This window comes from Macaca mulatta, chromosome 17, assembly GCF_049350105.2.
Source record: "Macaca mulatta isolate MMU2019108-1 chromosome 17, T2T-MMU8v2.0, whole genome shotgun sequence".
Lineage (NCBI taxonomy): Eukaryota > Metazoa > Chordata > Mammalia > Primates > Cercopithecidae > Macaca > Macaca mulatta.
Window position 1 is genome coordinate 94,741,605 of NC_133422.1, and position 22,490 is coordinate 94,764,094.

At 43.8% G+C, this 22,490-nt stretch overlaps 2 pseudogenes; both read right to left on the minus strand.

The window, feature by feature from the left end:
* Positions 1-5,748: 5,748 nt before the first annotated feature.
* On the minus strand, positions 5,749-6,859 carry LOC100424700 (adiponectin receptor protein 1 pseudogene; annotated as a pseudogene).
* An 11,282-nt stretch (positions 6,860-18,141) lies between these two features.
* LOC100428608 (asparagine synthetase [glutamine-hydrolyzing] pseudogene) lies at positions 18,142-20,455 on the minus strand (annotated as a pseudogene).
* Between the last annotated feature and the right edge of the window lie 2,035 nt (positions 20,456-22,490).

The following is a 22,490-nucleotide window of genomic DNA, read 5'->3' on the forward strand; positions in this document are numbered from 1 at the left end:
AAGTGATCCGCCTACCTCAGCCTCCCAAAATGCTAGGATTATAGGCATGAGCCACTGTGCCCAGCCCCCCTGCAAGTGTTTACATCATATGTTTCGTGCAAATAAGGGAACCTGCATAGGGCGCTTGTTTGGGCATGCCTGCAGCCTACTGGAGGCCCACATGCACTGGGGGAATAGGGTGAAGCCACCAGGAATTCACACCTTATGCATGGGAGGAGCCTGGCCTCTTCAGCTCCTGTGTGGTGGTCATGGCATTCAATTTGTGAGGTGGAAACCTGTTTGCAGGACCCCCTCTCTTGTGTGAGAGTTTTCCTTTCACTTAATAAATTCCACCCTCCTCACCCTTCCATGTGTCTGTGTACCTAATTCTCCCTGGTCATAAGACAAGAACCTGGATTAGCTGAGCTAAGGAGCAAAAAATTCTGCATCACTGAGAAAGTGCACCCAAAGTGGTTGGGTTACAATTTAGATTTATACATTTTAGGGAGAAAGAAGTTACAGGCAAAGACACAAATCATTACACGTAAGGGTATACATTCATGTGGCCCAGAATGGCAGGACATCTCAAAGTGGGGGATTGGGGATGATGGGGTTTGGGAGAAATGGTTCAGGGGGCCTTAGAAGTCTTAGGTGGATTCAAAGATTATCTAACTGGCAGTTGGTATAAATAATTAAGCTTTGTCTAAAGGCTTGAAGTCAGTAGAAAGAAATGCTTAAGATAAGGTGGCTTGTGGAAGCTAATGTTTTTATTTAGATGAAGGCTCCAGGCTCTTCCTTCAGAGAGAATAAATGACAAATGTTTCTTTTCACACCTTAAAAGGTGTCAGACTCTAATCTCTCCTAGATCTGGGAAAGGCCTGGCTGCATTAATGGAGATTCTCTACAGATGCAAATTTCCCCCATGAAAGATGATGGCTTTGCAGGGCCATTTCAAAATATGTCAAATAAATTTATTTTGGGGTAAAATATTTTGATTTTCTTCAGGATCTGCTATCTGTCATGTGATGCTATACCAGAATCAGGTTGAAATTTGGTATCTTATTGCCACAGAGTCTGTTCTGTCAGTCTTAGGATCTCTGTTTCAATGTTAATGCTGGTCAGTTGTACCTCACCTCCAAAAGGGAGAGGGGATAATGAGGTGTTTTGGACCCACTTCCCATCATGGCCAGAAATTCAGTTTTTTAGGTTTCTCTGGGGTCCCATTGGCCCATAGAAGCTCCATTCAGTAGGTTGGGGAAGGTTAGGGTTTTCTTTTTGGTTTATAGTTTCTTTTATAACAGGGCAAAGCAGAGTGCTTATCACAGATTTGAAGCTGAGATTGCTCCTTGATGCCTTGAAGAACAAGATTATGCATGTTTTATGATATGTGTATGTATGTATTATTTAGTCAAACTAGGAATTTAGTCAAATATAGTAAGTCGAACTGCCATATTGTTACTTACATACAAGAGTAGGCCTTGTGGACTTAGTATTGCTTGGGGCATTTCAATGTTTATTAGCATCTCTGTGTATATATCAATCCGTTTTACTACCTCTCAGATACTTTGGTGAAATACTGATCCATTCAAAAGGCTGAGGTAGACCAGGCGCAGTGGCTTATGCCTATAATCCTAGCACTTTAGGAGGCTGAGGCGGGTGGATCGCTGGAGCCCAGGAGTTTGAGACCAGCCTCGGCAACAAAGTAAGACTTCATCTCTACAAAATATACAAAGATTAGCCAGGTTTGGTGGCACATGCCTGTAGTTCTAGCTACTAGGGAGACTAAGGCAGGAGATTGTTAGAATCCAGGAGGTGGAGGTTGCAGTGAGCCGAGATCATGCTGCTGCGCTCCAGCCTGGGCGACACAGTAAGACCCTGTCTCAAAAAAAACAAAAAGAGAGAGAGAGTTAGGTACTGACTAACTTTGCTTTCTGGGTTTCAGGTATTTGTTTCCTTGTTTCTATTAACAGAGTTGAGCATATTATTATTAATAGAGCTGTCTTCCTAAAATATCCACTTACATTGGGTGTAGGAATAGCCTGTCATAGGATATGCAACCATTTTTACTGTTTATTTACTTTTACTTTTAATTTTGCAAATCAAAACATCTTTTAAAGTATAGGTTTTATACAAAAAAGGACTTAAATCATAAGTGTACAGTTTGATGGATTTTTACAAAGTAAAGATACCTATGTAACCGATACCTAGACCGTAAAGAGGTGTATTTCCCACACAGCAGAAACCCCTTGACTCCTCTCAGTTGTTATTTCCCAAGGGTAACTATTATTCTGATTTCTTTTTCTCTTTCTTTCTTTCTTTCTTTCTTTTTTTTTTTTTTTGAGGAGGAGTTTCGCCCTTGTTGCCCAGGCTGGAGTGCAATGGCACGATCTCGACTCACTGCAACCTCCACCTCCTGGGTTCAAGCGATCCTCCTGCCTCAGCCTCCCAAGAAGCTGGGATTACAGGGGCCCACCACCATGTGCAGCTAATATATTTTGTTTTATTTTATTTTATTTTATTTTTTGAGACGGAGTCTCGCTCTATAGCCCAGGCTGGAGTGCAGTGGCCGGATCTCAGCTTACTGCAAGCTCCGCCTCCCGGGTTTATGCCATTCTCCTGCCTCAGCCTCCCAAGTAGCTGGGACTACAGGCGCCCGCCACCTCGCCCGGCTAGTTTTTTTTGTATTTTTTAGTAGAGACGGGGTTTCACCGTGTTAGCCAGGATGGTCTCGATCTCCTGACCTCGTGATCCACCCGTCTCGGCCTCCTAAAATGCTGGGATTACACGCTTGAGCCACTGCGCCCGGCCCCATTTTTTTTTATTTTTAGTTATGACAGGGTTTCACCATGTTGGCCAGGCTGGTCTCGAACTGCTGACTTCAGGTGATCCACCTACCTCGGCCTCCCAAAGTGCTGGGATTACAAGCATGAGCCACTATGCCCGGCCACCATTATTCTGATTTCTAACATCATGAATTTGTTGTGCCTGTTTTAAACTTTATATAAATGGAATCATACTGTATCCTTGCTTTTTGGTCCAGCTTCAAATATTGTTCGGCTTAGTATTTGTGAGATTCATTCCCTGTTGTACATAGTTTATTCAAACTCTGTGAAAAACTTTAAACATACAAAAAAGCATACAGAACAGAATAGTGAATGTTCATTTCCTATCATCCAGCAACAACAACTGTCAACTCATGGTCAATCTTGGTCCAGTTAGCCTCTACCCACTGTCCTCAACTCCAGATTGTTATGAAGCAAACCCCAGCTACGATATAATGGTATCTGTAAACATTTCAGTATATACTCTGGAAGAAAAAGCCTTTATTTTTATTCTGTTTTATTTTTTGTCTTCTGTACTCTCTTTTATTAACATCATAGTCTTTGCATCAGGATACATCACAATGCTAGCAGGTTTTGTTTTAAAGCTTAGTATTAAATATTAAATATCTTTCCCAATTTTAATTTAAGAAATTAAAACTCAAGTTATTTGAAGCCTGGACACACTTCCATGATTAGCGAGGCTATGTGAAAGTTGGTGGCTTTATTTTTCCTCCTCTGTAGGCAGATCCAGGTGACCCTAGAAAGATGGGACCAGATTATATGATTGTGTATTTGTTTTTTGTTTTTGAGATGGAGTTTCATTCTTGTTGCCCAGGGTGGAGTGCAATGGCACGATCCGGGCTTACTGCAACCTCTGCCACCTGGGTTCAGCGATTCTCCTGCCTCAGCCCCACCCCCCGCAACAGGCATGCACCACCACGCCCATATAATTGTTTTAAAGTGTGCTACAAGACTGGGTGTGGAGAGGCATGGTGGCTCACACTTGTAATCCCAGCACTGTGGAAGGCCAAAATGGGTGGATCACTTGAGGTCAGGAGTTCAAGATCAACCTGGCCAACATGGCAAAACCCCGTCTCTACTAAAAATACAAAAATTAGCCAGATGTTATGGCGCACGCCTGTATGAGGCAGGAGGATTGCTTGAACACGGGAGGCAGAGGTTGCAGTGAGCTGAGGTTGTGCCACTGCACTCTAGTCTGAGAAACAGAGTGAGACTCCATCTCCAAAAAAAAAAAGCGCTACAAAAATGGATGGCCTGGCCAGGCATGGTGGCTCAGGCTGGGTGCAGTGCCTCACGCCTGTAATCCCAGCACTTTGGGAGGCTGAGGCGGGCAGATCACTTGAAGTCAGGAGTTCGAGACTAGCCTGGCCAACATGGTGAAACGCTGCCTCTACTAAAATTACAAAAATGAGCCTGGTGTGGTGGGAGCAGGTGCCTGTAATCCCAGTTACTCAGGAGGCTGAGGCAGGAGAGTCGCTTGAACCCCGGAAATGGAGGTTGTAGTGAGTCAAGATCGTGCCACTGCACTCTAGCCTGGAAGACAGAGCAAGACTCCATCTCAAAAAAAAAAAAAAAAAAAATTGATGGCCTGTTATAAGCCAGGATACAAAGTAAGGATGTAGGTAAGGGAGGGATCATTCCCTTCCAGTAAAAGGACAGAATTTTGAGCTGGGCGTGGTGGCTCACACCTGAAATCCCAGCACTTTGGGAGGCCAAGATGGGCAGATCATGAGGTCAGGAGTTCAAGACCAGCCTGACCAACATGGTAAAACCCGTCTCTACTAATAATACAAAAATTAGGCCGGGCGCGGTGGCTCACACCTGTAATCCCAGCCCTTTGGAAGGCCGAGACAGGCAGATCACCTAAGGTCAGGAGTTCAAGACCAGCCTAGTCAAAATGAGGAAACCCCGTCTCTACTAAAAATATAAAAAGTTAGCTGGGCATGATGACGGGTGCCTGTAATCCCAGCTACTCGGGAGGCTAAGCCAGGAGAATTGCTTGAACCCGGGAGGTGGAGGCTGCAGTGCGCCATTGCATGCCAGCCTGGACAACAAGAGCAAAACTCTGTCTCAAAAAAAAAAAAAAAAAAAAAAAGAGGCCAGGTGTGGTGGCTCACGCCTGTAATCCCAGCACTTTGGGAGGCTGAGGCAGGTGGATTACGAGGTCAGAAGATCGAGACCATCCTGGCTAACACAGTGAAACCCCGTTTCTACTAAAAATACAAAAAATTAGCCGGGTGTGGTGGCGGTCACCTGAGGCTGAGGAAGGAGAATGGCGTGAACCCGGGAGGCAGAGCTTTCAGTGAGCTGAGATTACACCACTGCACTCTAGCCTGGGCGACAAAGCAAGACTCTGTCTCAAAAAAAAAAAAAAAAAAGACAAAATTGAAAAAGTTGCAGTCCATAATTTCATAATTTTTTCCAAAAATGGTTGGAGGAGAGGGTAAAATCGCAATATGAGTTTCAAAGTACTGTCTCTCTGTCTCTGTGAGGGGCCCGTAGTTGCCTTGTTGAGGAGGAAGACTGTTGAGGGAAGAGATGGCTAGGTTTGACCATTCCCCCTCCCAAACTAGGGGAGTGGAAATGGAAAGTTCAGTGCCTAGTGAATGTAGAAGGGGGCTGAAAGTTGGTTGATGTTGAATTCTCTAAGAGGTTTCCTCCAGACAACTCAGACTCCCCTCACTTCAGTGAAGAAGGTATTTTCATTTTGAATTTTAATTTTTTACAGAGACGGGGTCTCTGTTGTCCAAGCTGGAGTGTGGTGACATGATCATAGTTCACTGTAGCCTCAAACTCCTGTGCTCAAGCACCCTCCCACTTTGGCCTCCCAAAGAACTGGGATTACAGGCGTGAGCCACCGTGCCTGCCAGAAGTTATTTTTAAAAGCACTTGAGAAATTCCTCCTCCACCCCTCAGGTGGGAAGTCTTAGAGAAGGAAGTCATCAGTACAGCCACTTTCTAGGCCATAATAGAATTCCTGAAGGTTGGAGACCCCAGAGAAGTGGACAAAGGATGCTGCCACCACCAGGACATGGGGAATCTGATGAGACTGGAACCATATGTCAGATTTTCTAGGAAAGAAGCATTCAGGAATTCGGGCAGCATAAAGGCCAGCTGTACATCACAGCTGTGAGGAAGGACCAGCCCATCCAGCCCATGGCGTTGGCCCTGACAAAGCTTTAGTGATAGGAAAATGCATGACGGGCACAATAACACTCAAGCCAAGTCCCAGGAATGCTCCTGCTGTGTCTGCTGGTGCTTAGGAGTGGAAACCGGTCCCACTGTGCCACCGTGATGGCAGAAATGCCCAGAACACAGACAAAGAAGAGGCAGATGAGCTTGGCTGTGGGGAACAGTGGAAGGAGTAACAGAGCAGGGGACAAAGCTCCCCGTAATCAGTAGAGCAATCGCTGAGTAGTTCAGTTTGGAAAAAGTCTAAGAGACTTACTCTGAATGACAATAGACAGTGTGGAATAGCCAGGAGGAACTGAGGCAGAGCACTACACCCACAAAGGACGTCCCCATACCACTTTCTCCTGTAGAGGGTCCATGAAGTACATATTTGGTCTGAGCATGGTCAAGATACTCAAAAGAGAAACAGCATGAAACCAAGCAGATGGGTCCAGATGATGCCCGTTTTCACATGGATGTGGAAGATGCTCTTGAAGCAAGCCCAAAAGGAAGGCATGGATGGTCTATGGCCATGTAGCAGGTAGTCATTGTCCTTCAGTCAGTCAGGGACAACATCATATGGGATGGCCCTCCAGTGTCCCTCTCAGACCTTGCACACAAACTCCTCCATCTCCTCCGTGGCATAGTGGAAGTGCAGTGCATCAGTAGCTTTACCTTCTCCTCCTTTTCCTGAGGCATTGGACATGTTTGCACTTCTTCAGCTTTGGTTGGGTTGGTGATAACCCATCCATCCTTCTCTTGTAGTAGGGGTCCCAGTTCAGCTAGTTCCACCATGTCAGTTTCCCTGTTACTGGCAGGAGCCGCATTGCCCCATGCCACCACAGATCCTTTGTGGGAAGACATCTGGCCAGTACCTCAATACCCTGCAGCTTTAGCATGGGGAAAGGTTGGGGTCTCTCAGCCCCATGGGCAGAGATGTCTCTGTAATGGTAGATGAGCCAGACAGGCAGGCTCTGCTGGGACACTGGTCTCTTGTTACTTCCTGCTGCACACGGGCAGCCTGTGGCTCTGGATCTTCATTGTCCTTCCTGCAAAGCCTTTATTTTATATAATCACCTCAATACAGTTATCATAGCTAAAATAATGGTAACTCCTTAATGTTGTCAAATTCCAATCACTGTTCAAATTTCCAGTTGTCTCATAAATGTGATACATTTAAAAAATCAGAATGTTTCAATCAGGATCCAGGGAAGGTCTACACAGTATTATTGTCTTCTGAGTCTCTTTTCTAACGTGTGTGTATGTGTGTGTGTGCACATGTGGGAACACCTTTTAAAAGACTGAGATGGCTGGGCACAGTGGCTCACACCTATAATCCTAGCACTTTGGGAGGCTGAGGCGGGTGGATCACCAGAGGTCGGGAGTTCGATATCAGCCTGACTAACATTATGAAACCCCATCTCTACTAAATACACAAAATTAGCTGGGTGTAGTGGCGCACACCTGTAATCCCAGCTACTAGGGAGGCCGAGGCAGGAGAATCGCTTGAACTCGGAGGCAGAATTGAGCCACTGCACTCCAGCCCGGGTGACACAGTGAGACTCGGTCTCAAAAAAAAAAAAAAAAAAAAAAAAAAAAGCCTGAGATGTATTTAACATGGAGTGAAATGCTCAGATCTCAAGTACACTATTCCATCAGGTGGTTTTTTTTTTTTTTTTTTTGTCACTTAGTCAGTCTTGATGAATACATTTCCAGATATAGAACATTTCTATCAGGCCACAAAGTTCCCTCATGCCTCTTCCCAGTCAGTCCTTCCATAAGCAACCAGTAATGTAATTTCTATAGCTGGGTTTTCCCAGTTTTTTAAATACAGATGCCTAGAACATTCTTGTTTTTATTTCTGTTGGATAAACACCTAGAGGTGGAGTTGCTGGGTCATAGGGTACATGTATAGTCAACCTTTTTTTTTTTTTTTTTTTTTTGAGACGGAGTCTCGCTCTGTCGCCCAGGCTGGAGTGCAGTGGCCGGATCTCAGCTCACTGCAAGCTCCCCCTCCCGGGTTTATGCCATTCTCCTGCCTCAGCCTCCTGAGTAGCTGGGACTATAGGCGCCTGCCACCTCGCCCGGCTAGTTTTTGTATTTTTTAGTAGAGACGGGGTTTCATCGTGTTAGCCAGGATGGTCTCGATCTCCTGACCTCGTGATCCGCCCGTCTCGGCCTCCCAAAGTGCTGGGATTACAGGCTTGAGCCACCGCGCCCGGCCTTTTTTTTTTTTTTTTTTTTTAGAGATGGGGTCTTGCTGTCTTGCCCAGAGTGAAGTGCTGTGGTATGATCATGGCTCACCGCAGCCTGGAATTCCTGGGCTCAAGTGATCCTTCCCTCTCAGCCTCTCAAGTAGCTGGGATTACAGGTGCGAGGGAGCCACCATGCCTAATTTATTTATTTTTAAATTTATTTTTATTTTTTGAGACAGAGTCTCGCTCTGTCACCCAGACTGGAGTGCAGAGGTGCAATCTCAGCTCACTGCAACCTCCGCCTCCCAGGTTCAAGCGATTCTCCTACCTCTGCCTCCTGAGTAGCTGGGATTATAGCCACATGCCACCACACCCGGCTAATTTTTGTATTTCTAGTAGAGGCGGGTTTTGCCATGTTGGCCAGGCTGGTCTCAAACTCCTGACCTCAAGTGATCTGTGTGCCTCAGCCTCCCAAAGTGCTAGGGTTACAAGCATGAGCCACCGTGCCTGGCCACTTTGCCTGATTTATATTGAACTTTTTTTTTTTTGGTGGAGTCTTGCTCTGTCTCCCAGGCTGGAGTGCAGTGGCTTGACCTCAGCTCACTGCAAGCCCCGCCTCCTGGGTTCATGCCATTCTCCTGCCTTAGCCTCTCGAATTGCTAGGACTACAGGCGCCCGCCACCACATCTGGCTAATTTTTTGTATTTTTAGTAGAGACGGAGTTTCACCTTATTAGCCAGAATGGTCTTGATCTCCTGACCTCATGATCCACCCGCCTCGGCCTCCCAAAGTGCTGGGATTACAGGCTTGAGCCACCGCGCCCGGCCTATATTCAACTTTTTAAGAAACTACCGAAGAGCTTTCAAAATGGTTGTACTATTTTACACTCGCATCAGCAATATGTGAGTGTTCTCATTGCTCCACATCCTCTCCAACATTTGTATTGTCAGTTCTCTCTCTTTTTTTTTTTTTTTTTTTTGAGATGGAGTTTTGCTGTCCCCTAAGCTAGAGTGCAATGGCTCGATCTTGGCTCACTGCAACCTCCGCCTCCTGGGTTCAAGCAATTCTCCTGCTTCAGTCTCCTGAGTAGCTGGGATTACAGGCAAGCACCACCACGCCTGGCTAATTTTTGTATTTTTTTTTTTTTTTTTTTTTTTTTTGAGACGGAGTCTTGCTCTGTCACCCAGGCTGGAGTGCAGTGGCCGGATCTCAGCTCACTGCAAGCTCTGCCTCCCGGGTTCACGCCATTCTCCCGCCTCAGCCTCCCGAGTAGCTGGGACTACAGGCGCCTGCCACCTCGCCCGGCCAAGTTTTTGTATTTTTAGTAGAGACAGGGTTTCACTGTGTTAGCCAGGATGGTCTCGATCTCCTGACCTCGTGATCCGCCCGTCTCGGCCTCCCAAAGTGCTGGGATTACAGGCTTGAGCCACCGCGCCCGGCCTAATTTTTGTATTTTTAGGAGAGACGGGATTTCACCATGTTGGTCAGGCTGGTCTCGAACTCCTGACCTCGTGATCTGCCCGCCTTGGCCTCCCAAAGTGCTGGGATTACAGGTGTGAGCCACCGTGCCCAGCCTCTATCTTTGTTTTATTCTTGCAGTTTATGTATTGAAGAAAATCAGTTGTTCCTCCTGTAGTTTTCCATAATTTGGGTTTTGCTATTGCCTCCATATGATGTCATTTAATGTTTCTCTCCTCCATATTTCTGGCATATTGGATCTAGAGGCTTGATGAGATTCAGGTTCAAATTTTGAGGGGGTTTGGGGGGACGACTACTTCATAGGCAGTGTTGTATTCTATCAGGAGGCCCATGATATTTGGTTATCTCTCTCTTTGTGATGTTAGGAGTCATAAATGATATTTAATTCATTACCGTTTGAAAAATGATGGTATCAAATTGAATTATTCCATCTTCACGTGTTAGCTGGAATATATATAAAGAGAAACTTCCTATTCTCTAATATTTGTTTACTAATGATAGAGTACATACAGGAAAGACAGGATATATGCTTATTTCCCTTTATTTACCAGTTTTCAAAAGGATGAGTTGGTTCCCTCGCATCCTCCAACAATGACCAATATTTAAAGTCTCATTATTTCATGTATTTAAATATCATTAATATACTTCAATCCATTGCAATTATTATTCTCTTTGTTTGTTTGTTTGAGATGGTGTTGAGCTCTTGTTGCCCAGGCTGGAGTGTAATGGCGCAGTCTCAGCTCACCACAGCCTCCACCTCCCGGGTTCATATGCTTCTCCCGCCTCAGCCTCCCGAGTAACTGGGATTACAGGCATGAGCCACCACACCCGGCTAATTTTTATTTTTAGTAGAGACGGGGTTTCTCCATGTTAGTCAGGCTGGTCTCGAACTCCCGACCTCAGGTGATCCGCCCACCTTAGCCTCCCAAAGTGCTGGGATTACAGCTGTGAGCCACTGCGCCCGGCCACAGTTATCATTCTTATTGATATTCAAATTGTTCCATATTTGGCCAGTGAGTGCCTCTTCCGGTTGGTTCCTAAATTCTTTTGACACATTCCTAGTAATCTCTGATAGCTTACTTGCTATCTGGTGAGATAAAATTTTCCAAATTCATTTTGCACTTTTTCTGCCCCAGACCTGGATTCAGCCATTTCCTCAAAGCTCTCTGATTCCTTTTAATTGGAAATGATATTTAGAGACAATAATGGGTGCGTAGGGAAGGTAAAACATTACCTCTACTCTTTTGGGGTCTCTGGTCGGGCCTGATAATTAATTTCGCATTAGATAGACTAACAAAACAGAAACATACACATTTATTTACTGTATGTTTTCTGTGACAGAGGAGCCCTCATAAGGATTTAAACCGAAAGAACTGACAAAACCTAAATAATTTAATACAACATTAAACAATTGTGGAAAAGTAATGAAAATGTATGTGGAGGCTAAAGGAAGATAACAATTATTTTAGTAAGGTCTGTTTGTACAGGATTCTCTCAGTCTCAACCTCCCATCCTTGATGATAAGAATGTTTCTTTTCTCCCGGTATAGGGAGAGCAGCTCTCACATGGTAATTTCATCACTTGTTTTTAAGAAAAAGAAGGGAGATCAGGCCAGGTGTGGTGGCTCACGCCTATAATCCCAGCACTTTGGGAGGCCAAGGCAGGTGGATCACTTGAACTCAGGAGTTCAGACCAGCCTGGTCAACATTGTGAAACCCCGTCTCTACTAAAAATACAAAAAATGAGCTGAGTGTGGTGGTGCACACCTGTAATCCTAGCTACCTGGGAGGCTGAGGCAGGAGAATTGCCTGAACCTGGGAGGTGGAGGTTGCAATGAGCCAAGATTGTGACACTGTACTCCATCCTAGGTGACAGAGTGAGACTCCATCTCAAAAAAAAAAAAAAGGAGATCAGAATGTCCTTGTACCTGCTGTTTATTGTTTTTTTTTTTTTTTTTTTTTTGAGACGAAGTCTCGCTCTGTCGCCCAGGCTGGAGTGCAGTGGCCGGATCTCAGCTCACTGCAAGCTCCGCCTCCCGGGTTTATGCCATTCTCCTGCCTCAGCCTCCCGAGTAGCTGGGACTACAGGCGCCCGCCACGTCGCCCAGCTAGTTTTTTGTATTTTTTAGTAGAGACGGGGTTTCACCATGTTAGCCAGGATGGTCTCGATCTCCTGACCTCGTGATCCGCCCATCTCGGCCTCCCAAAGTGCTGGGATTACAGGCTTGAGCCACTGCGCCCGGCCTGTTTATTGTTTTTAACTCAAAACAGTCAACATGCCAGCATGGCATATTTTACAGTGGGATGTTCTGAACTCCTTCAGGTGCCAGGAGTACTTATAGCTACTGAGATATTTTTGATTCTAGACACTTTAGGTGGACAGATAAAAGGATTTTTTAAAAATAAAATATATTACAAATTCATATTGGTATTATGGTTTTTTTTTTTTTTTTTTTTTTTTTTAAGAAAATTCTGGCACGGTGGCTCATGCCTGTAATCCCAGCACTTTTGGAGGCCGAGGCAGGCGGATCACCTGAGGTCGGGAGTTCGAGGCCAGCCTAACATGGAAAAACCCCGCCTCTACTAAAAATACAAAAAATTAGCCAGGTGTGGTGGCACATGCCTGTAGTCCCAGCTACTCAGGAGGCTGAGGCAGGAGAATCTCTTGAACCCAGAAGGCAAAGGTTGCAGTGAGCCGAGATAACGCCATTGCACTCCAGCCTGGGGAACAAGAGCGAAACTCCGTCTCAAAAAAAAAAAAAGAAAAAGAAAAGAAAATAATCCTCCGTCCCCATCACCTCCCTGAAAATAGTATACCACCCCTTCCTATTGACATTAGGCTTTGCCATGAGACTTTTTCATCTCATTCATGACAACCATTGATTTAGGGCTTGAACATGTGACTTGCTTTGACCAATGGTATATTAGCACATCTGACTGCCAAGGTTGGTAATGTGCTCGTGCATATGGGCTTGCCCTCTTCTACCTCTGTCATTGCCATGAGAAGAACGTGCCACAAGTAGCCTATTGCTTTCAGAATAATGAAAGATACATCTTGTAGACCTGAATCAAACCTGCAATCTGGAGCTAAGCCCAGCTGAGCCTAGCCTAAATTGTTCAAATGCCAGTCAACCTGTAGAATGTAGCTTAAAGCAGAAGCACAGATATGTGAATGAGAAATAAATGCTTAGGGTTGTAAGTCATTGATGTTTAGAGTGGTTTGTTATGCAGCATAATTAGGTATATTGTAGACTAATACAAATATTTACAAGCTAAATTCAAGATTATAGGAATAATAGAATTGGTATCTCACAAAATTATTCATTTTCATTCCACAATGTGCACGCAGCAGTCTCAGAATGATAATACCAATACTGCTGCTAATAATATGATTATTGAAATCAGTTTAAGCTTTTATTTTTTGCAATTTTTAATCTTTAGGATATTTCCCTTTATTGATGTACAGTGAAAATTTTCTGTTATGAAGTCATTTGGAATGGTTTTTATGTGTGGTTATGCCACAACTGGATATGCATTAAGTACTCTTTGTTTGATTTTATTTTGGGAAATTTCCCCTTAAAATTCAGTTTTTCTTAATGATTATATAAAATGTGTACTTGCTTACAAAGTAAAATCTCTGGAACAAGTTATTTCAATGAAGTCTACCTTCTATTCTAGCTACCCTCACCTTATTCTTTCCCTCTCCCATAATTAACTACTTAAAAATATTTTATGATTCTTTGTTTTAATTGTACCTGGGTTTTTTTTTTTTTTTTTTTTTTTTTTTTGAGACGGAGTCTCGCTTTTGTCGCCCAGGCTGGAGTGCAGTGGCCGGTTCTCAGCTCACTGCAAGCTCCGCCTCCCGGGTTTACGCCATTCTCCTGCCTCAGCCTCCCGAGTAGCTGGGTCTACAGGCGCCCACCACCTCGCCCGGCTAGTTTTTTGTATTTTTAGTAGAGACGGGGTTTCACCATATTAGCCAGGATGGTCTCGATCTCCTGACCTCGTGATCCGCCCGTCTCGGCCTCCCAAAGTGCTGGGATTACAGGCTTGAGCCACCGCGCCCGGCCCCTGGGTTTTAATTTATAGAGGTGACTGAGTGATGATACAGAGAGGACAATGCCATTGAAAGAAGCCTTTTTTTTTTGAGACAGAGTCTCGAACTCCAGCCTAGAGTGCAGTGGTACAATCTTGGCTCACTGCAACCTCTGCCTCCCAGGTTCAAGTGATTCTCCTGCCCCAGCCTCCTGAATAAATGGGACCACAGGAATGTGCCTCCAGGCCCAGCTAATTTTTGTGTTTTTAGTAGAGACGGGGCTTCACCATGTTGGCCAGGATGGTCTCGATCTCCTGACCATTTTTTTTTTTTTTTTTTTTTTTTGGGATGGAGTCTCGCCCTGCAGCCCAGGCTGGAGTGCAGTGACACGATCTCGGCTCACTGCAACCTCTGCCTTCTGGGTTCAAGAGATTCTCCTGCCCCAGCCTCTGAAGTAGCTGGGACTATAGGCATGTGCTACCACACCCGGCTAATTTTTTGTATGTTTAGTAGAGACAGGGTTTCACCGTGTTAGCTAAGATGTTCTCGATCTCCTGACCTCATGATCCCCCCAACTTGGCCTCCCAAAGTGCTGGGATTACAGGCATGAGCCACCACACCCTGCAAGAAGTCTTATTACTTACAGTTCCCGAAGAGAAGGGGCCACACCATGACACACAGGGTCACATGGGGAAGTACCAGGATTGGTCAGGAGGCAGAAGGAGCAAAGAAGAGAAGTGTGGCCCAGAGCCTTTATTGTCATTTCTATGGAAAGGAAGGGATGAGGCAGGGCACAGGCAAATTTGAGCAAATTTAGGATTGTATAGCTTAACATCATTTCAGTTGGCTCAGGGTCACAGAATTGGTCTCTGATCATCTGGCACCTGGCCCTGGGGTGATTTAGAGCAGGGGAAATGTTCACTTGGTGTCCAAGAGTAAGTTAAAGAGGTTGCAAATATGTGCTTTGGTTGATTGGTTTGCATAAGAAAGGTGAGTCTGCAGGGCGGGTGACTCAAGCCAGTAATCCCAGCAATTTGGGAGGCCAAGGAGGATGGATCACCTGAGGTCAGGGGTTTGAGCCCAGCCTGACCAACATAGTGAAACCCCATTGCTACTAAAGATACAAAATTAACCGGCCTGTAATCCCAGCTACTCGGGAGACTGAGGCAGGAAAATTGCTTGAACCCAGGAGGCGGAGGTTGCAGTGAGCCGAGATCGTGCCATTGCATTCCAGTCTAGGGGACAAGAGCGAGACTTCATTTCAAAAAAAAAAAAAGGAATTGGGATATAAAAATTTAAGCTATAAATACGGTTTTTACTCCATATTCCAGGAATCTACTTGTTCTGAAAGCTGGACTGGCTTGAATAAGGCTTTATGGCAATTTATTGGGGAGGACCTATCAAGATTCCTATAAAAATTCACTCAATAAAACTGACCAAAACAAGATGTTCAATAAAGGGATCTCATGGTTAAAAAAATAAAATTAGGCCGTGCGCGGAGGCTCACGCCTGTAATCCCAGCACTTTGGGAGGCCGAGACAGGTGGATCACGAGGTCAGGAGATCGAGACCATCCTGGCTAACATGGTGAAACCCCATTTCTACTAAAAATACAAAAAATTAGCCGGGCATGGTGGTGGGCACCTGTAGTCCCAGCTACTCGGGAGGCTTGAGGCAGGAGAATGGCGTGAACCCAGGAGGTGGAGTTTGCAGTGAGTCGAGATCGCACCAGTGCACTCCAGCCTGGGCAACAGAGCAAGACTCTGTCTCAAAAGAATATAAATAAATAAATAAAATTAAACCAAACCAAAACAACAACAATAAAACATGATTCTTTTATCCTTCTATGGAGATTACTTCATGATAATAAATAGTAATAGTTGTAATTTCTCTCTTTCTTTCTTTCTCTCTCTCTTTCTCCTTCCTTCCTCCCTCCCTCCCTCCCTCTCTCTCTTTCTTTCTTTCCTTCTTTCTTTCTTTCTTTCTTCCTTTTTTTCTTTCTTTCTTCCTTTCTCTTCCTCTCTTTTTTGACGTGGGGTTGGTCTGGCTGTGTTGCCCAGGATGGAGTACATTGTCTCTTCACAGGCACGATCATGGCACAGCATAGCCTCCAACTCCTGGCTGGGTCTACAGGCCCGCACCACCATCCCTGGCCTAATTTCTGCTTACAGTGGCACAGTACGCCAACATGTGGCTTTATAATTATACAACCAGTTCCTCACTAAAGGACATTTGTATTGTTTCTATGTATTTCCATACTTTTCTGATACGAACATCCTAAATAAATAACTGTGAGCATGTTTTTCTTTTTTAGGTGGGCTAATTTATTTATTTATTTTTGCCCTTAATCCATGCTTTATTGTTTTTTTTTTAATTTTTTGTTTCCATAGGTTTTTGGGGAACAGGTGGTGTTTGGTTACATGATGACGTTCTTTAGTGGTGATTTGTGAGATTTTGGTGCACCCATCACCCAAGCAGTATACAGTGAACTCAATTTGTAGTCTTTTATCCCTCACCCCCTCCCCATACTTTCCCCAAGTCTTCAAAATTTATTGTATAATTCTTCTGCCTTTGCATTCTCATAGCTTAGCTCCCACTTATGAGTGAGAACATACAATGGTTGGTTTTCCAATGCTGAGTTACTTTACTTAGAATCATAGTCTCCAATCCCAACCAGGTTGCCGTGAATGCCATTAATTCATTCTTTTTTATGACTGAGTAGTATTCCATTATATACATATATGATGTGCTATATATATATCACAGCACCTGGCTAATTTTTGGTATTTTTAGTAGAGATGGGGGTTTCTCCATGTTGGTCAGTCTGATCTCGAACTCCCAACCTCAGGTGATCCACCCGCCTTGGCCTCCCAAAGTGCTGGGATTACAGGCGTGAGCCACTGCACCTGACCACATATCAGAGTTTCTTTATCAACTTGTTGACTGATGGGTATTTGGTCTGGTTCCACATTTTTGAAATTGTGAATTGTGCTGTTGTAAACGTGTGTGCAATTATCTTTTTCATATAATGACTTCTTTTCCTCTGGGTAGATACCCAGTAGTGGGATTGCTGGATCAAATGATAATTCTAGTTTTAGTTCTTTAAGGAATCTCCACACTGTTTTGCATAGTGGTTGTACTAATTTACATTCACACCAGCAGTGTAGTAGTGTTCCCTTTTCACCACATCCACGCCGACATCTATTATTTTTTGATTTTTTGATTATGGCCATTCTTGTGGGAATAAGGTGGTATCGCATTGTGGTGTGGATTTGCATTTCCCTGGTCATTAGTGCTGTTGAGCATTTTTTCATGTTTGCTGACCATTTGTATATCCTCTTTTGAGAATTGTCTATTCATGTCCTTAGCCCACTTTTTGATGGGATTGTTTTTTTCTTTTTTTTTTTTTTTGGAGGCGGAGTCTCGCTCTGTCGCCGAGGCTGGAGTGCAGTGGCCGGATCTCAGCTCACTGCAAGCTCCGCCTCCCGGGTTTACGCCATTCTCCTGCCTCAGCCTCCCGAGTAGCCGGGACTACAGGCGCCCGCCACCTCGCCCGGCTAATTATTTGTATTTTTTAGTAGAGACGGGGTTTCACCGTGTTAGCCAGGATGGTCTCGATCTCCTGACCTCGTGATCCGCCCGTCTCGGCCTCCCAAAGTGCTGGGATTACAGGCTTGAGCCACCGCGCCCAGCCAGGATTGTTTTTTTCTTGCTAATTTGTTTGAGTTCGTGTAGATTCTGGATATTATTCCTTTGTCAGATATATAAATTGTGAAGATTTTCTCCCACTCTATGGGCTATCTGTTTACTTTGCAGATAGGATTTAGTTGGATTAAGTCCCACCTATTTGTCTTTGTTTTTATCGCATTTGCTTTTGGGTTCTTGGTCATGAACTCCTTGCCCAAGCCAATGTCTAGAAGGGTTTTTCTGATGTTATCTTGTAGAATTTTTTTGTTTGTTTTTTAGAAAACAATTTTATTGAGGTATAATGGACATACAATAAACTGCATATATTTAAAATGTACAATTAGATAATTTTTGTACCCATTATATCATCACCACAAACAAGATCATGAACATATCCATATCGCAGAATGCTTCCTCTATCCTTTTTTTTTTTTGAGAGAGAGTCTCACTCTATTGCCTAGACTGAAGTGCAGTGGCGCAATCTCGGCTCGCTGCAACCTCTGCCTCCCAAGTCCAAGTAATTCTCATGCCTCAGACTCCCAAGTAGCTGGGATTACAGGCAAGCACCACCATGCCTGTCCAGTTTTTGTACATTTAGTAGAAATGGGTTTTCACCATGTTGACCAGGCTGATCTCTTAACTCCTGGCCTCAAGTGATCCACCTGCCTTGGCCTCCCAAAGTGCTAGGATTACAGGTGTTGGCCACTGCACCTGGCTTCACACCTCTTTTTAATCCTATCTTCTTATTCCTCCTTTTCTTTTTTGTTTTAAATATTTTATTATTATACTTTAAGTTCTAGGGTACATGTGCACAATGTGCAGGTTTGTTACATATCTATACATATGCCATGTTGGTGTGCTGCACCTGTTAACTGGTCATTTACATTAGGAATATCTCCTAATGCTATCCCTCTCGCCTCCCCCACCTGTGTTCCACCCTGTGTCCAAGTGTTCTCATTGTTCAATTCCCACCTATGAGTGAGAACATTCGGTGTTTGGTTTTCTGTCCTTGCGATAGTTTGCTCAGAATAATGGTTTCCAGCTTCATCCATGTCCCTACAAAGGACATGAACTCATCCTTTTTTATGGCTGCATAGTATTCCATGGTGTATATGTGCCACATTTTCTTAAATCTTGTAGAATTTTTATATTTTCAGATCTTAGATTTAAGTCCTTGATATACCTTGAGTTGATTTTTGTATAAAGTGAGAGATGAGAATCCAGTTTCATTCTCCTATGTGTGACTTGCCAATTCTCCCAGCACCATTTGTTGAATAGGGTGTCCTTTCCCCACTTTATGTTTTTGTTTGCTTTGTCAAAGGTGAGTTGGCTGTAAGTATCTGGGTTTATTTCTGTGTTCTCTATTCTGTTCCATTGGTCTATGTGCCTATATTTATACCAATACCATGCTGTTTTGGTGACTGTAGTGCTATAGTATAGTTTGAAATCAGGTAATGTGATGCCTCCAGATTTGTTCTTTTTGCTTAGTCTTGCTTTGGCTATGTGGGCTCTTTTTTGGTTCCACATGAATTTTAGGGTTTGTTTTTTTTTCTAGTTCTGTGAAGAATGATGGTGGTATTTTGATGGGAATTGCATTGAATTTGTAGATTGCTGTAATAGTCTTATTTAGTGTTAAGAATACTGAATGAAAGTTTTTGTGTTGCAGTTGCCATCATTATATCATCAACGTGATGCTCAGTATATTCCTGTAAAACCCCAAAACAGAAATTCTTAACTGAGGTTATCCCATCACTGAAGGCTTCTTTTGGCCAGACAGTTTTTTTAGGTATCAGGTATAGTACTCAAATATCTTTATCAGGAGATGTTTTCCTATCCCATTCTTCAGAATTCTTATTTCTGGTGCCAGAGGCGATAAGAGGAAAATAGATGATCCAGGAATTAGACTCTCAGTTCAAGGTCACAGGCAGCAGCAGTTCAATCTGCACACAGTACATCAAACAAAGAGTCCTTCAGAAGCCCCTCACTCTGCTCCTTGGCTTTTTCCTGAGGAGGAGTCTTGTAAAAATATATGTAACCCTGTGTAATTTCATCTGAACCTTCTCTAGAGAAGATTACTATGCTATCTGTGTTCTTCCAAATATACTCGGAAATTAAATACCTACCTACTGAAGTGTGAACTATTGTTATGTCTTAAATTTCCAAGGAAAATATTACTTCATCCAGGACCTGAATGCCTTCCTCAGAGTGGTGTTCACTTTCAATATGATTTTCCACCTTTCTAGCAGCCAGTACATTGGGACTGTTTTCCATGCCAATTGCAAATGTCTAGAGAGTGTCTTACACTTGGGCCTCTTTCAGCTGCATCAACAGAGTGGCAACAACGAAGCTGGAATCCAAGCCTTTTCTCTGTCAGTAGTCGTTTCTTAACAGCACTGTCAAAAGGAATCCAGAGGTTACTCTTCATAGTTTCTATCTCAAAACGGTTTCTCCACATTGTTATAGAGGGCATGCAGAGGTTAATCTCTACAATGATGACTCTCTAGGTAGGTGTCTCTGCCCAGGAATACTTTCTTATTGACAGAACTTAATGAAATAAATGCAAACACTCAACCCAACATACGAATTTTCTGCCCAGTCCCTCCTTTGTCATAAAGATGAAGGATTATCTCACCATCCACTCTGGCCTTGTACTCAAATTCAAAATGGTATTATACCTTGTTGTGGTTGTAAATTTCACCACTGCAACAGAGCCACAAATAGAGATATTTCCTCACTTGAATTGGCTGCATTCCAAACAGCTGGTCAACTACCACCAACTGGCAAAATCCAAAGCAGCAGCTGATGTATCCATTGACATTCTCAGGAAGAAATGCATCTGGACCCCTGTGTGTGATCTTCATAGCACTCGGATGCTGACCAGAGAGGCAATCATTGCTGCCAAAGAGGGCCCAAATGCCACACATGGTACAGCGGAGCTGCGGGCTCTGTGGGTATGTGAGCAGAGGCCAGGGCTGTGGACTGTTTCCATTGTTTACTTTCAGTACAAGCATCTCTGTATATATCTCTATTCCTTTTTTCTTAGATAAATAGTAGCAAACTGTACACATTTTTCTATACCATGATTTTTTTTTTCTCTGAACAATATATCCCGGAAATCACTGCATAAATATACAGAGATTTTCTGTGTTCCTTTTTACAGGTATATAGTACCCTGTTGTGTGGACGTTCTGGTACATTTCAAGAGGGAACAAGTGTACTAGGAAACATTCAAAGCATGAGAAACCTGCAAGAAGAAGTCTTTTATTTTAGCTAAGCTGTGGGTAACTTGAGGGTCGCAGAATAGGCTGAGGAGTCAACAGAGAAGATGGCTGAATAATTACACAAGATTGCTGCTGGCCCTATTTAATAAGTCTCATTGTTCTCTAAGGTGAAGCAAAGCTGAAAGGATTTGAGGAAATAAATAGGCTGTTTCCTGTCCCCCTATTCTTCTCTGTTTTTCCTCCTTTTATTCTAGTAGGTTTTAAAGTGAAGCCTGGAGTAAGCCTGAGTGCAGCTATCTCACATGGGAAAGTGCTCTGATGGGTATCAGGGAAATCCTGCATTTGTCTTTGTGAGACTCTTCACCTGATGGTCATTGCTTCTCCTCTGACTCCTGGAATCCCCTCACTGGGGAGATGGGGGTGCCCATCAGAAGTCTCTGGATTAAGTCAAAAAACAATTTAACCCTAGAATCCTATTGTATACTGTATCCCCAAATTCACCCTCCACGCTATTTCCATCCTGCATTATGCTTCACCATATTGTACAATAAAGCTTCCTAAAGACAGTGTTTCAATGAGTACTACATAATATCATAGCCAGTAATATAAACATATGCTAAATCCTCAGTGAAGTGAACAAGAATCAGGGCAAGTAGAATGTAGATGTTTGTGCTGGGCGTGGTGGCTCACGCCTGTAATCCCAGTACTTTGGGAGGCTGAGGCGTGATCGGCCCCCTTCCTCACCTCTCCTCAAAGAGAAGAGTAGCTATGACTGCTGATATTCAGTTGACCTAGTTTCACAGAGGATAGGATCACTCACTGTAGTTTAAAAGATTACATGTGAAGCCTGTACGAGAAACATTTTGAAATCGTCCTGAAAAATCACAAAGTAGGATTGAACAAAAATAGAAACACATTCCTTGCCTTCAATAGAACCAATCAACGTAATAAAGTTTCTTCAGGTTCGTGTATAAATTTAATGTAATCCCAATAAAAATGCCAGCAAATTTTTTCCTGGCACAGGATCCTACACTTCATATGGAAAAATAAATAAGCAAGAATACTTATGAACATCTTCAAAAGCAAGAACAATAAAAGGAGACTGGTCTTACCACATATTAAAACTTTTTTTTTTTTTTCTTCTCTTTTGAGACGGAGTCTTGCTCTGTCACCCAGGCTGGAGTGCAGTGGCCGGATCTCAGCTCACTGCAAGCTCCCCCTCCCGGGTTTATGCCATTCTCCTGCCTCAGCCTCCTGAGTAGCTGGGACTACGGGCACCCGCCACCTCGCCCGGCTAGTTTTTTGTATTTTTTAGTAGAGACGGGGTTTCACCGTGTTAGCCAGGATGGTCTCAATCTCCTGACCTCGTGATCCGCCCGTCTCGGCCTCCCAAAGTGCTGGGATTACAGGCTTGAGCCACCGTGCCCGGCCCAACATATTAAAACTTATTATAAAGATCTAATAATTAAAACAGTGTGGTATTTGTTCCTGGCTAGACATTCAAACCAGTGGGAATAATTGTGAAGTACACAGGGAAATTTAGCAAAAGACAAAGGTGGGATCTTAAATTATTGGGGAAAAGATTAACTTTTTTATTTTTTAATTTTTTGAGACAGAGTCTCGCTCTGTTGCCCAGGCTGGAGTGCAATAGCACTATCTCAGCTCACTGCAACCTCCACCTCCCGGGTTCAAGCAGTTCTCTCACCTCAGCCTTCCAAGCAGCTGGGAATACAGGTGTGCATCACCACATCTGGCAAATTTTTTTGTATTTTTAGTAGAGACAGGTTTCACCATATTGGCCAGGCTGGTCTTGAACTCCTGACCTCAAGTGATTTGCCCACCTTGGCTTCCCAAAGTGCTGAGATTACAGGCATGAGCCAC